The sequence below is a fragment of the Manis pentadactyla genome, chromosome 12 (genome assembly GCF_030020395.1).
Source record: "Manis pentadactyla isolate mManPen7 chromosome 12, mManPen7.hap1, whole genome shotgun sequence".
Classification (NCBI taxonomy): domain Eukaryota; kingdom Metazoa; phylum Chordata; class Mammalia; order Pholidota; family Manidae; genus Manis; species Manis pentadactyla.
The window spans coordinates 23,549,370-23,559,359 of record NC_080030.1 but is presented as its reverse complement, the minus strand read 5'-3'; the positions used below and the strand labels follow the sequence as shown (position 1 = coordinate 23,559,359).

The 9,990-nt window shown below is 53.8% G+C and overlaps 1 protein-coding gene across 11 annotated transcripts in view; it reads left to right on the top strand.

The window, feature by feature from the left end:
• Nucleotides 1-35: 35 nt before the first annotated feature.
• The window catches only part of MYO9B (myosin IXB), a 94,006-nt gene continuing 84,051 nt past the window's right edge, over nucleotides 36-9,990 (top strand). For 8 of the 11 annotated variants that reach the window (XM_057490231.1, XM_057490230.1, XM_036893348.2 and 5 more), the window contains exon 1: nucleotides 36-171. The gene's annotated coding sequence lies outside the window, so the exon portion shown is untranslated. The remainder of the gene's footprint in view (nucleotides 172-9,990) is intronic. The other 3 variants (XM_057490232.1, XM_036893351.2, XM_036893353.2) reach the window with 1 other exon arrangement.

Here is a 9,990-nt window from a genome sequence, read left to right as displayed (position 1 = left end):
CGAGGCGCGCAGGCGTCACGCCCTCGGCCCCGCCCCCGGAACCCGGAAGCAGGAGCGCGCGGGGGAGCGGCGGGCGCGGCGGGGCGGAGCGGAGCGGCCGGACCAGCAGTGGGCGGGCGGCCGGGCAGGGACCCGGCCCGGGACCTGCGGCGCGCGGTGGCCAAGGCCCAGGTGAGTGCCGGGCAGTCCTGGGTCGGGGGCTCGATGTTGAAGCTCTCGTAGGCGGGGTGCCTTGTAGGGGGACGGAGTGGAGGAAGAGCGAAGACGGGGTCGAGGGGGCGGAAACGAGCTTGGGGGTCGTGAAGGGGTTGCTGGAGACCGGGTGGAAGCGGGACGAGACTGGGGAAAGCTGATGGGATGGGCCTCCTGGTGAGGGAATTTGCGGCGGGTGAGTGGAGGCGGTCTTGTGGCTTCGAGCAGCTTCTGTGAAGAGAACGTGGCTTAAGTGGTAGTTGGGGGGTCGCAGGAAATGGGGCTGGGAGGGGGAGAGGCAAGAAGGCAGACTTGAGAGGCCCAGGCTAGGGGAGAGGGGCAAGGCCGATGGAGGCACGGCGGGGTGCGATTGGGGAAAGGGGTGCGGGACGGCTCTGGGGCTTCCGACCGTGGCTGGAAGAGAAGAATGGTACCGAGGGAGGGCGGCGCCTGGGACTCAGTGGGTGCGCGCGAAATGCGAGAGGTCTGAACCCACTGGGTGGGGGCCGGCGCAATTGGGAAGGGAGGAAGTGGGGAATGAGAGGGGTAGAAGTGGGGAAGCTGTAGCAAGAACTAAGGTCCCGCTGTGGGGGCCTGGGAAGAGGGGAGGGAGGGGAGTAGAGTAGCCCCATACAGAGAGGTTGGGGTGCAACTCATGGAGATTGGAGGGGTTCCCTTCCCCTCCTGATTTATTTTCTTCCTGACTTCACCCCCAACGACTGGGTGACTACCGGCGAGTCCCAGATATTCCAGTATTCCGAACTTGCAAACGGCACTACTCTCTTCTTAAGACAGGAGCTGGCTGGAGCCCAGGGGTCCCGGGGAGCAAGGAAGAAGCCTCTGGGCCTCTCTGGGGCCGGAACTGGGTTTCAGAGGAGAGGGAGTGGGTGTGCACGCACCCGTGTGAGCTGGGCTGTCACCACCTCCTCCGAGTTGCATCCTTGGACTTAAATGGGTAAAACAACACACAGGAAATTTGTCCCCCGGCGGCCGTGAGCTCAGCCCTGGAAGCGTGTCCTGCCTCCTTCCCAGGGCACCCTGAGGACTGGGGTCTGTAGGGAAAGCCTCTCCTACGTCTTCGTGTGAGGGGGGAGCTGTTGGAGGGTCCCAGCTCCTGCCTTCCTGATCCGTGTTCTAGGCTTTGAGTCTGCAGACTCTTCAAGCATCCAGGTACAGGAGGAGTTGACTTGGGCTGCTGGGAGGTTGTTCTACCATCCGGTGGGCCTGGGCCTTAGACTGGGTGGTTTTGATCAGCATTTATTTCTTTCCCAACTGTGGGAATCCTTGTTTGGGAAAGGGCTGGGGAGCCTGGGTTTATAGTTCATTTAAATGAATCTGTATAGCTTGAATGTAAAGAGAACCACAGAGAGGTAACCATCCTGTTAACTTCCAGAATGTTCTGGCCCTTAGGCCTCACTTTGCCCAGGACACACATTGAGCATGGGCTTGCCCTGGCCAGGACACCTCCTGAACAGGACCGTAATCTTCAAGTTGCATGGCCCCAACTTCTGTCCCCTCCCTGAGCCAGGAGCATAACCAGGCAGGCTGTCACAGAGGGTCTTGTGTTGAGGGTCCTGACCCAGGTCAAGTCTCTCTGTCTGCTTTGTCACCTGCAAAATGAATGGATCGGTCTCAGTCAACCTTTTTCAACTTTGAAACCCAACCCCCTCTTGACAATATTGGCATCCAGCACATGGCTCCCTTGGATTTCATGCAGCCCTGCAGTGGTGAATCAGCATTGAAACTCGCTGCAGCCATCTGACTTTGTTCAGCTTTCCATTCTACTTATGTCTGGAACGATTTTTTTTTTCCACTGGTCCCTTATCTTTCATATAGAAAATTCCACAAATACTGTATGTGCTTTTGCACATTGCACCTGTTCCCAAAGCTTCCTCTGCATCCTTCTGGTTGGAAATCCCTAGTAAGACTGTCCCTCAGGTCCAGGCCTGTGACTCGGGAGAAGCAAATGGAGACTTTAGTCTCCCCTTTCTGTCTGGCTATAGGATCCATTTTCTTTCCCTAATAGGGGCTTGTTAACTTGCTCCTTCCCTTTCCCTGTCTTCCCAGAGGCATGTATCTTGGATGGGCCCAGAATTCACTTTAGCAAAAGCTGATGGTACCAGGTGCTGGGGGATGAGTCGTCATGCTCTGGAGAAAGGACATGTTTGTCATCGTTCCCCCAGCACCCCATCCTGGGACTAACAGAGTTCAGAGTGGGTGGTCAGTGCAGCAACAGAGGTGGTGCACGAAGTCGTGGGGACAGAATCAAGGATGATCTGCAAGCTTCAGAGCATGGAAAATACTGTCAGGTTTCCTCAGAAGAGGTGGCTGCATCCAACCAGGCCTTGAGCACAGAGGTGTCAAACCAAGCCTGGCAGAGAATTCCCTGCATGGCTCTGCCCTTTATTGAGCATCTTTTGAGATAGATACTTCTATCCCAACTCTTTTATTCTTCCAGACAGCAACCAGGGAGGCCTTGTTCTATTTCTCCAGACATAGAAACTGAGGCTCAGGCAGGCGACAAGATCAGAGATGGCTCCCTGGGCTTTCTAGAGACAGGATCATTGCTAACCTCAAATTGGTGAAGAGCAAATTGCTAGAGCAGTTGCTCAACCACAGCACCATTGACGGTTGAGGCTGGGTTATTCTTTGCTATGAGGGCCACTCAGTGCATTATAGGACATGGGGCAGCAGCCCTGGCTTTCACCCACTAAATGCCAGTAGTGAACGTCCCACTGCACAAGTTGTAACAATGAAATATGTCCCCAGATATGGCTGGCTGTGTGTCCCCTGGAGAACAAGAATCACTGCTACATGTACTACAGAATCACTGCTCTCTGGTAAATTCTGGTTCCTGCCCTAGGCCCACCATTGCCTCTAATGAATCCTTGGTGTTCGTTGACCTGCCAGCAAACCACTGCCAAGGGCAGGTGTGGGGAAAAGAGACCAAAAACTGAATTATACCTTCCAATCAGTTCTTAATCTGGAGTCCTGATAAAAAAGAGGCACTACTGGGAATGGACCATGGGGGAGTTAGCGTGCCCCAAGAATGAACAGCAGAAGGGGGAACAAGCGGTGAGCCAGGGCCATCTTCACGAGCCAGGACAGTAGATGCCATTGTCTCTCTCTCCTTTGTCTCACACCCGACCTGGATTTCTGCAGGCACCACCGTTGTCTCAGAACAAATTGTTGCTTGTCTGCAGGCACCGTCCATGTATCAGAACAAATTGTTGCTTTTCTTCCGAGATTAGAGGTATATTAGATTCTCCTCCTAAGAGCTGTTTTGGAGGTGGCTCCGGATCAGTGTGACTCTTGAAACTATATTATCTCCTGTTTGCCCTCTCGGCCCCAGATGCTATTCGGTCCTCAAGAATAGACAAACTTTTGCTCTTCACGTGTCCTCTGCTCGTTCCCCAACTGTGACATTGCTGCTTTGACTTCCTGGGAGGAAATGGCACGTTCTGAGACCATCCAACCCTTCTGGGTGCTGCTCTCCCACCCCCAATCCCCATCCACCAGCCCTTTGTGTGCCCAGCATCCCCAGCCGACTGTGCCAGGCAGCCCCTGCTCGGCCTCCCTGCAGAGCAAGACAGGCCCTTCTCTCTGTCCGCTTCCGAAACGGACAGTGTAGCAGAACAAAGGATTCTCTCTGAGCACCACTGAGCCCCCGACAAGCCATCCCTCTGCTGGCTGTGGCTCAGAGCTGTGTCATTTCACCTTCCAGTTTTCCTTTTGGCCCAGAAAGGGCTTCGGAGATTAGGCATGTCTTGAAAATGCAGCCGATGAGTTTGGGGTCTACTCATTTCCTCATCTAGACTTTCTGAGCCTGAACCCATTGAGAAATAAAGTAGTGATTCAGGGGTTGTGCTTATAGATTAATTAGAGCAATGAATAAGCTGTCCTGCTCTGACTCATTCGTTTTTATCCAGCTCTGCCCCACTCCACGAGGTTGTGTGTGCCCGAGGGAACCCAGCTACAGGCATTCCATTATTGCCACTGCCTGGTGTATGAGTTTCTTGGGGCCACAGAGAATGGGCAGCTTAAGCCACAGACATTTGTTGTCTCTTGGATCTGGAGGCCACAAGTCTAAGATTAAGGGGGGTTCCTTCTGAGGGCATGAGGGAAAGTTCTTTCCAGGTCTCCCTCCTTGGTAAGGCTCCCCGTGTCTCCCATCTGCTTGTCCGTGTCTAAATTTCCTCTTGTAAGGACACTAGTCCTGTTGGAGCAGGTCCCACCCTAATGGTCTCATTTTAACTTAAGCACCTCTTAAAGACCCTTTCTTCAAATATAATCCAGTTCCGAGGAAGGGGGTTGGGGTGGGACATAGTTCATCCCGAAACATTGGGTAAGAGACAAATTTCATTTTTATTCAGCAAAGAAATTTAGATAAAAAGTCAGACCAGTTGAGAGTGAGTTCATTTTGTTAAGTCTCACTCATTTAAATAAACATTTCAAGGGTGGTGGGCACATTGGCCACTTTGGCAGCATCCCATTGGGGAATTTTCCAGATCTCATTCAAGTCCTCACACTCAGGGTGACCAGCCCAGCCCAGGGAGGAGCAGGTCTTGGGAAACTCCACAATAGGCATGTTTATAGCTAGTCTTGGGAGCCCAGACCGAGATTGATAATTGGGGTATGGGGCTCTGTCCTCCGTTATGGCAATGGTCAGGGGAGGGGATCTAAAAGCAACTCTGTTAATGGGTCAAAGGGACTTTGGGACCAGCTGCTACCCCAGGTGATTGGACAAAAGAAGCGTCTGGGAGATCTGAAAATCGTTCAGCCAAAAGTAACAAGCAGGTGCAAAGCTGGCTCTCGGGGATACGGAGAGAGCAGAAACAGCTTCATCTATTACCAAAGGTGCCCAGCCCCAGGGGAGCTTGCAACCAGAGCCGGGGCCCAGGTGGAGGCTCGCTGGTGGAGGAAGGTGACCTGGGAGCCCCCAACCTACTGACAAGCCCTGATTTGGTTGTCTCCCATGGAGCCTGCTGCCTCGGTAGTGAAGTCAGAGCAGCTCATTGGCAGCAGGACCCTTGGGGCTTGGCCGGGATCTTCCTCTCATGTCAGAATATATCCCTTCTCATCCTGGGGCAGGTGGAACCTAGGGAGCTGAGGCATGACATTTGAGATTTGGCCTCTCAGGTCCCTGGAACACACCTGGGGCTTTCATTCCCCAGTGAGTGTACCAGGGTCCATGCCACTGCTTGGTTAAATCACCAGGGTCCTCGGCAGCCACGCAGAGATGCTGTTTATCAGGGGTGGGCTTGGGAACAGGTGACACAAAAGTCAAGACCTCCAGGGAGCCTGTCTTTTCCCCCGGATGGTCCCTGTTGCCCATCCACCCCCCCGGGTTTAGCAGGGAAAAGAGACAGTGAAGATGGGGAGGCTGAGGAGTGGGACGTTGGGTAGAGAAAGTGGCCTGAACGGGGGCACATGTGTCTAGGCCCTAGGAGCTAGGTCACCCCACAAGGCTGGCTCCCTCCCTCTCTCCCTCATCCTCAACATTCTGTGCTCAAGTAAGCATGGCCTGGAATCTTGAGATGTCTTCTGGGCCTCTGAGGTGCTGGGGCGACCCTAAGGTGTGTGAATGTGCTTTTCTTTCATTTAAAGCACAGTCTCTCAGCCTCAGCATTGGTAGCATCTGGAGCCAGATCGTTCTCTGCGGTGGAGCCATCCTGGGCTCTGTAGGATGTTGAGCAATATCTCTGGCCCCCACCCACTAAATGCCAGTGGCACTCCTTCCCCCACTTTGGACAATCAAAACTGTCTCTGGGAATTGCCAAGTGTCCCCTTAGAGGAGTCACTCCCAGATTGAGAACCTCTGGGTTAGGGGTTTGTGGAGCTCTAAGGGACTTTACATCTGTAATTATCTGACCTGCTGAAGTCCTGGGTTGCTACACACATTTAAATACACCAACTGGGCAGGAAGTGAAAGGGGAGGTAACTCACAGACCCTGATTGATATCATGTAACCCATCAGATATGTATTCAGGTGTATAGTGTGAGCTACCTACATAAACAGATTTTTTTCCAAATAATCAACAGAGCGTTTCTCAGCCTCGGCCCTGCTGACACTTGAGGCTGGGGGGTTCTGTGCCTGGGGCCCATCCTGTGCATCAGATGGTATTGAGGATCATCCCTGGGCTCAACCCTCTGGATGTCTGGAGCTCCCCTAGCCCTGCCATGGTGACAACCAAAATATTTTCAGTTGTTGACAGATGTCCCCGGGGCCAGAGTCAGCCCGAATGAGCCCCGCTGGTGTCGGAAATGCCCAGCTCCAGGGCAGGAAGAGGTGGCTGAGACGCTGAGTGTCAGGCCTGTGGCTGGCCCACAGGGACACCTTTACGCTCTGCCTCTGTGATGGCATTTAGATAGGCTGGGAAGGGAGCCAGTCAGTGGCTGTCACCACAGATGTGGTTAGGGCAAAACTCTGGGCCATTGGCCATCCGGTTAATGGGAGGTCAAACTGAGTCCACAAGTGGAGGCAGGTCTTTGTGGCAGAAACCAGAGGGTGGGTTTTGGGGCCAGGAGAAGAGGCCCTTGCCTGTAACGAAGGTGGAAGGGAGGGGCAGCTGTGGGGATGGAGAGTACCCCACACTGCAGCCAGAGTGTCAGGGGGACTGGGTGGGGCTGGCAACAAAGGTCTGCAGGAATGGAAAAGGACAGGCACAGGGGTCTTGTTTGGAGGACGAGGTGATGGCTGAAAGGGGGTCCCTTTGAGATGGTGGCAATGTCCCAAAATGGACCATGGCGACAATTGCGCACATCTGTGGATATGCTACAGGGCATTAAAAGTAAATAAAAAGCCTACTACGATATATTTATGCAGTACTGAAGTCGCTTCCTGGTAGGCTGTAAACATGAATTGTGCAGCATGTGAATTCTGTTTCAGTAAGTGCGTCAAAAGAAAGAGAGCTTCGTGTGAGAACGAAACAACACTGTTTAGAATTAAACCAGCGGGCTCCCTCCACCCCCAAGGGACCAGCCAAAGGGGGGGATATTAAACACTTGGTGGGAGGCAACTAGTGGTGGTCAGGTGGTAATAGCCTGCCTGCTGGGAGCTCAGAAACCAGCATTTCTGGAGCAGCTACTTTGTTCCAGGTTCCAGGCATGAGGCTTACAGTTCGCAGGCGTTGGTGCCCAAATCCCACATTGCAACCTGTGAGGCAGGACCTGCTCCCCAAGCAAGATCCCCTAGGGGCTGCAACAGGGAAGTTCCATGAGGACAAGTTCCCGTGGACCGGAACAGCCAACCCCAACGGAACACTCAGGCTAAGGCCCAGCCAGCCTCTGTGACCTGGGCTGGCCCAGGAGTCCCCTGCCCCCAGCCCCGCCCAGGGCCTGCAAGGCCCCAGATTGCCTTAAAAGCATAATAGGACCCCATGTGCCACATCCCTGCCTCTCCAGAGCTGCTCACTAGGCTCAGCCCACGAGAGGTTCTCAAAGTGGCTTTCCATCTGTGTGTGAGGACAGGTGGACCGTGTGATTTAGAGAGGGAGTCGTGAAGGATCTCTTCTGCCTGTCCAGACCCTCTTCCTAGAGGCCTTGTATGTCTCCATTTAATGAGCCCACCGATGACCCGGGAAGGACCCAGGCCTATCCAGGGCTGTCCCAGTCCTCCAACCCCACCCCAGACACCTGCTAGAGCCACTGAATAGGTGCCCTTCCCACCTCCCCCTGCCACCATAGTCCACCTGCCATACATGGCCTGGCTGACCCCTTCCTGATGTCATTCTTGTCCTGGGGTTTCCTGCCTCCAACAAACTAGGACTCCTTGTTGGACTTGCGTGAAACTCCAAACTCCTTCCCACATTCATGAAGCCCCACAGGATCTGACCTTCCCGACCTCAGCCCCTCCGCCTCCAGCTTTGGCCCTGCTGGCCACACTGGCCCCCTTGTTCTGAGGCCAGCCCCGCTGCCCCTGCCCTTGGTGCTCGCCGCCCTCGCCTAGGCCTCCATCCCCAAGAGCTCAGCCCGTCCGCCTCCTCACTGTGCGGGCCTCAGCTACCGTCCCCTCTGAGTGCTGCCCTGCCTGCCAGAGGCCCAGAATGGCCACCTTGCCCTGGTGAGTTTCTGTTCCCACCAAGGCACTGCTGACTTCTGAGAACAGATCATCCTCTGCGGTGGGGGCTGTCCTGTGTGCTCAGAGATGTTGAACAGCACCCCTGGCCTACCCAATAGATGCCAGTAGCACCTCCCCATGCCCCAGTGGAGACAGAATGTCTACGGCCTCCAACTGTTGCCAGGTGTCCCCCCGGGGCAGGGCAGAATTGCTTCCAGGAGAACTACTTTTCTACCACACTTGGCTAGACTTTTCCTTTCCAAGGCACTCTTGCTATGGGAATGCCTATTTGATCCTGGGGTGATTTGTCTTCAAGTTCCCTCACAGCCAGGCCTTTACCTCCACATTCTCACTCTTTCCTGGGCTGGGGAGAGCACTGGAGAGACATTTGTTGATGTGTTGAAAGAAGACAGCCTCCTGGGGGGTAGGGTACATAGCCACATAACCTAGGGAGGAGGACCAGGCCTCAAGGTCAGGGCATGACTGCGAAGCCTGCAGCACACACCCGGAGGAATGGCTCTTTCCTGGGGCCCGACCAGAAGTCTTTGGGAGAGGGGCAACTCGAGGAAGAAAGGGACGAGTCAAGAAAGGGTGTCTGGGGTGAGCTTCTGGGGGATTCAAATGAGGCGGAAGGAAGGCTGTGGCCCCTCTTGGTCGGCCGCCTCACTCAGAACATGGAGCAGGTGGTTTCTTCTGTGCCAGGCACCTGGACACATTTCCTGGGGCTGCCGTACTTCAAGCTGAATAGCTAAACAATAGTAATGTACTCTCTATGTGTTCTGGGGGCCAGAAGTCCAAAATCAAGGCATCCGCAGGGCCGTGCTCCCTCCAGAGGGGTCGAGGGTGGGGATCCTTCCTTCCAGCTTCTGAGGGCTCCAGGCGTCCCTCAGCACATGTCCACCATGCACCTGAGATTGCCCCCTCCAGCCTAGTTGAGAAATACGCTTACTCTGTAGCTGTTTCTCAGCCCATCCATCTTCTCAGTAACTTCTTGCTATCATTTCTGCGTCAGAAGTCTCAATGGGCTCAAGGAAATGCACTGAATTTTAAATGGTGCCTCCTAATGCTTCTGCCGTACTGCCGGCCTTCTTTTAGCTTGAGAATGATTTCATCCAATAAACATGTGGCTTCAAATTATGGCCTTATATAAACGAAGCAGCTACACGACACTTTCTGGAGGCCCTGCTCACCCTTTTTTCCCATGAATTCTGGGCCACTCACCAAGCCAAAGAACCTTGCTTTCCTGTGCCCAAGGCCTGGGCCAAACCTTGAGAGTGGCTCATTGATGTTTGTCCACTCGCCCCCAGGGCCTAATTTTTGGTTGCCTCCCTCTCTCTCCTGGGCCTCCTTTCTCTAAGAGCATGTGAGAAAGGCCCTGAATTGAGATTCACATCTTCTCAAAGTGCAGAAAGCATACCAGTGTGGTATCTGTAAAGCATTTTAAGTGTTGATGGTTGAGGTTTTTCGGTGATTTCTTTTACAGTAGTAAAATGCACATAGCATAAGATTTACCATTAGTAACATACAATACATTAATAATTTTGTGCAACCACTGCCTCTGTCTGGTTCCAGAATATTCCCAACACCCTAAAAGGGAACCCTGTCCCCATGAGTAGTCACTCCCCCAGCCCTTGACAACCACTGATGTGCTTTCTGTCTCTGGATTTGTCTGCACTGGACATCTGGTATAAATGGACTCATACACCATATCAGTCCGGCTTCTTTCACTCAATGTTTTC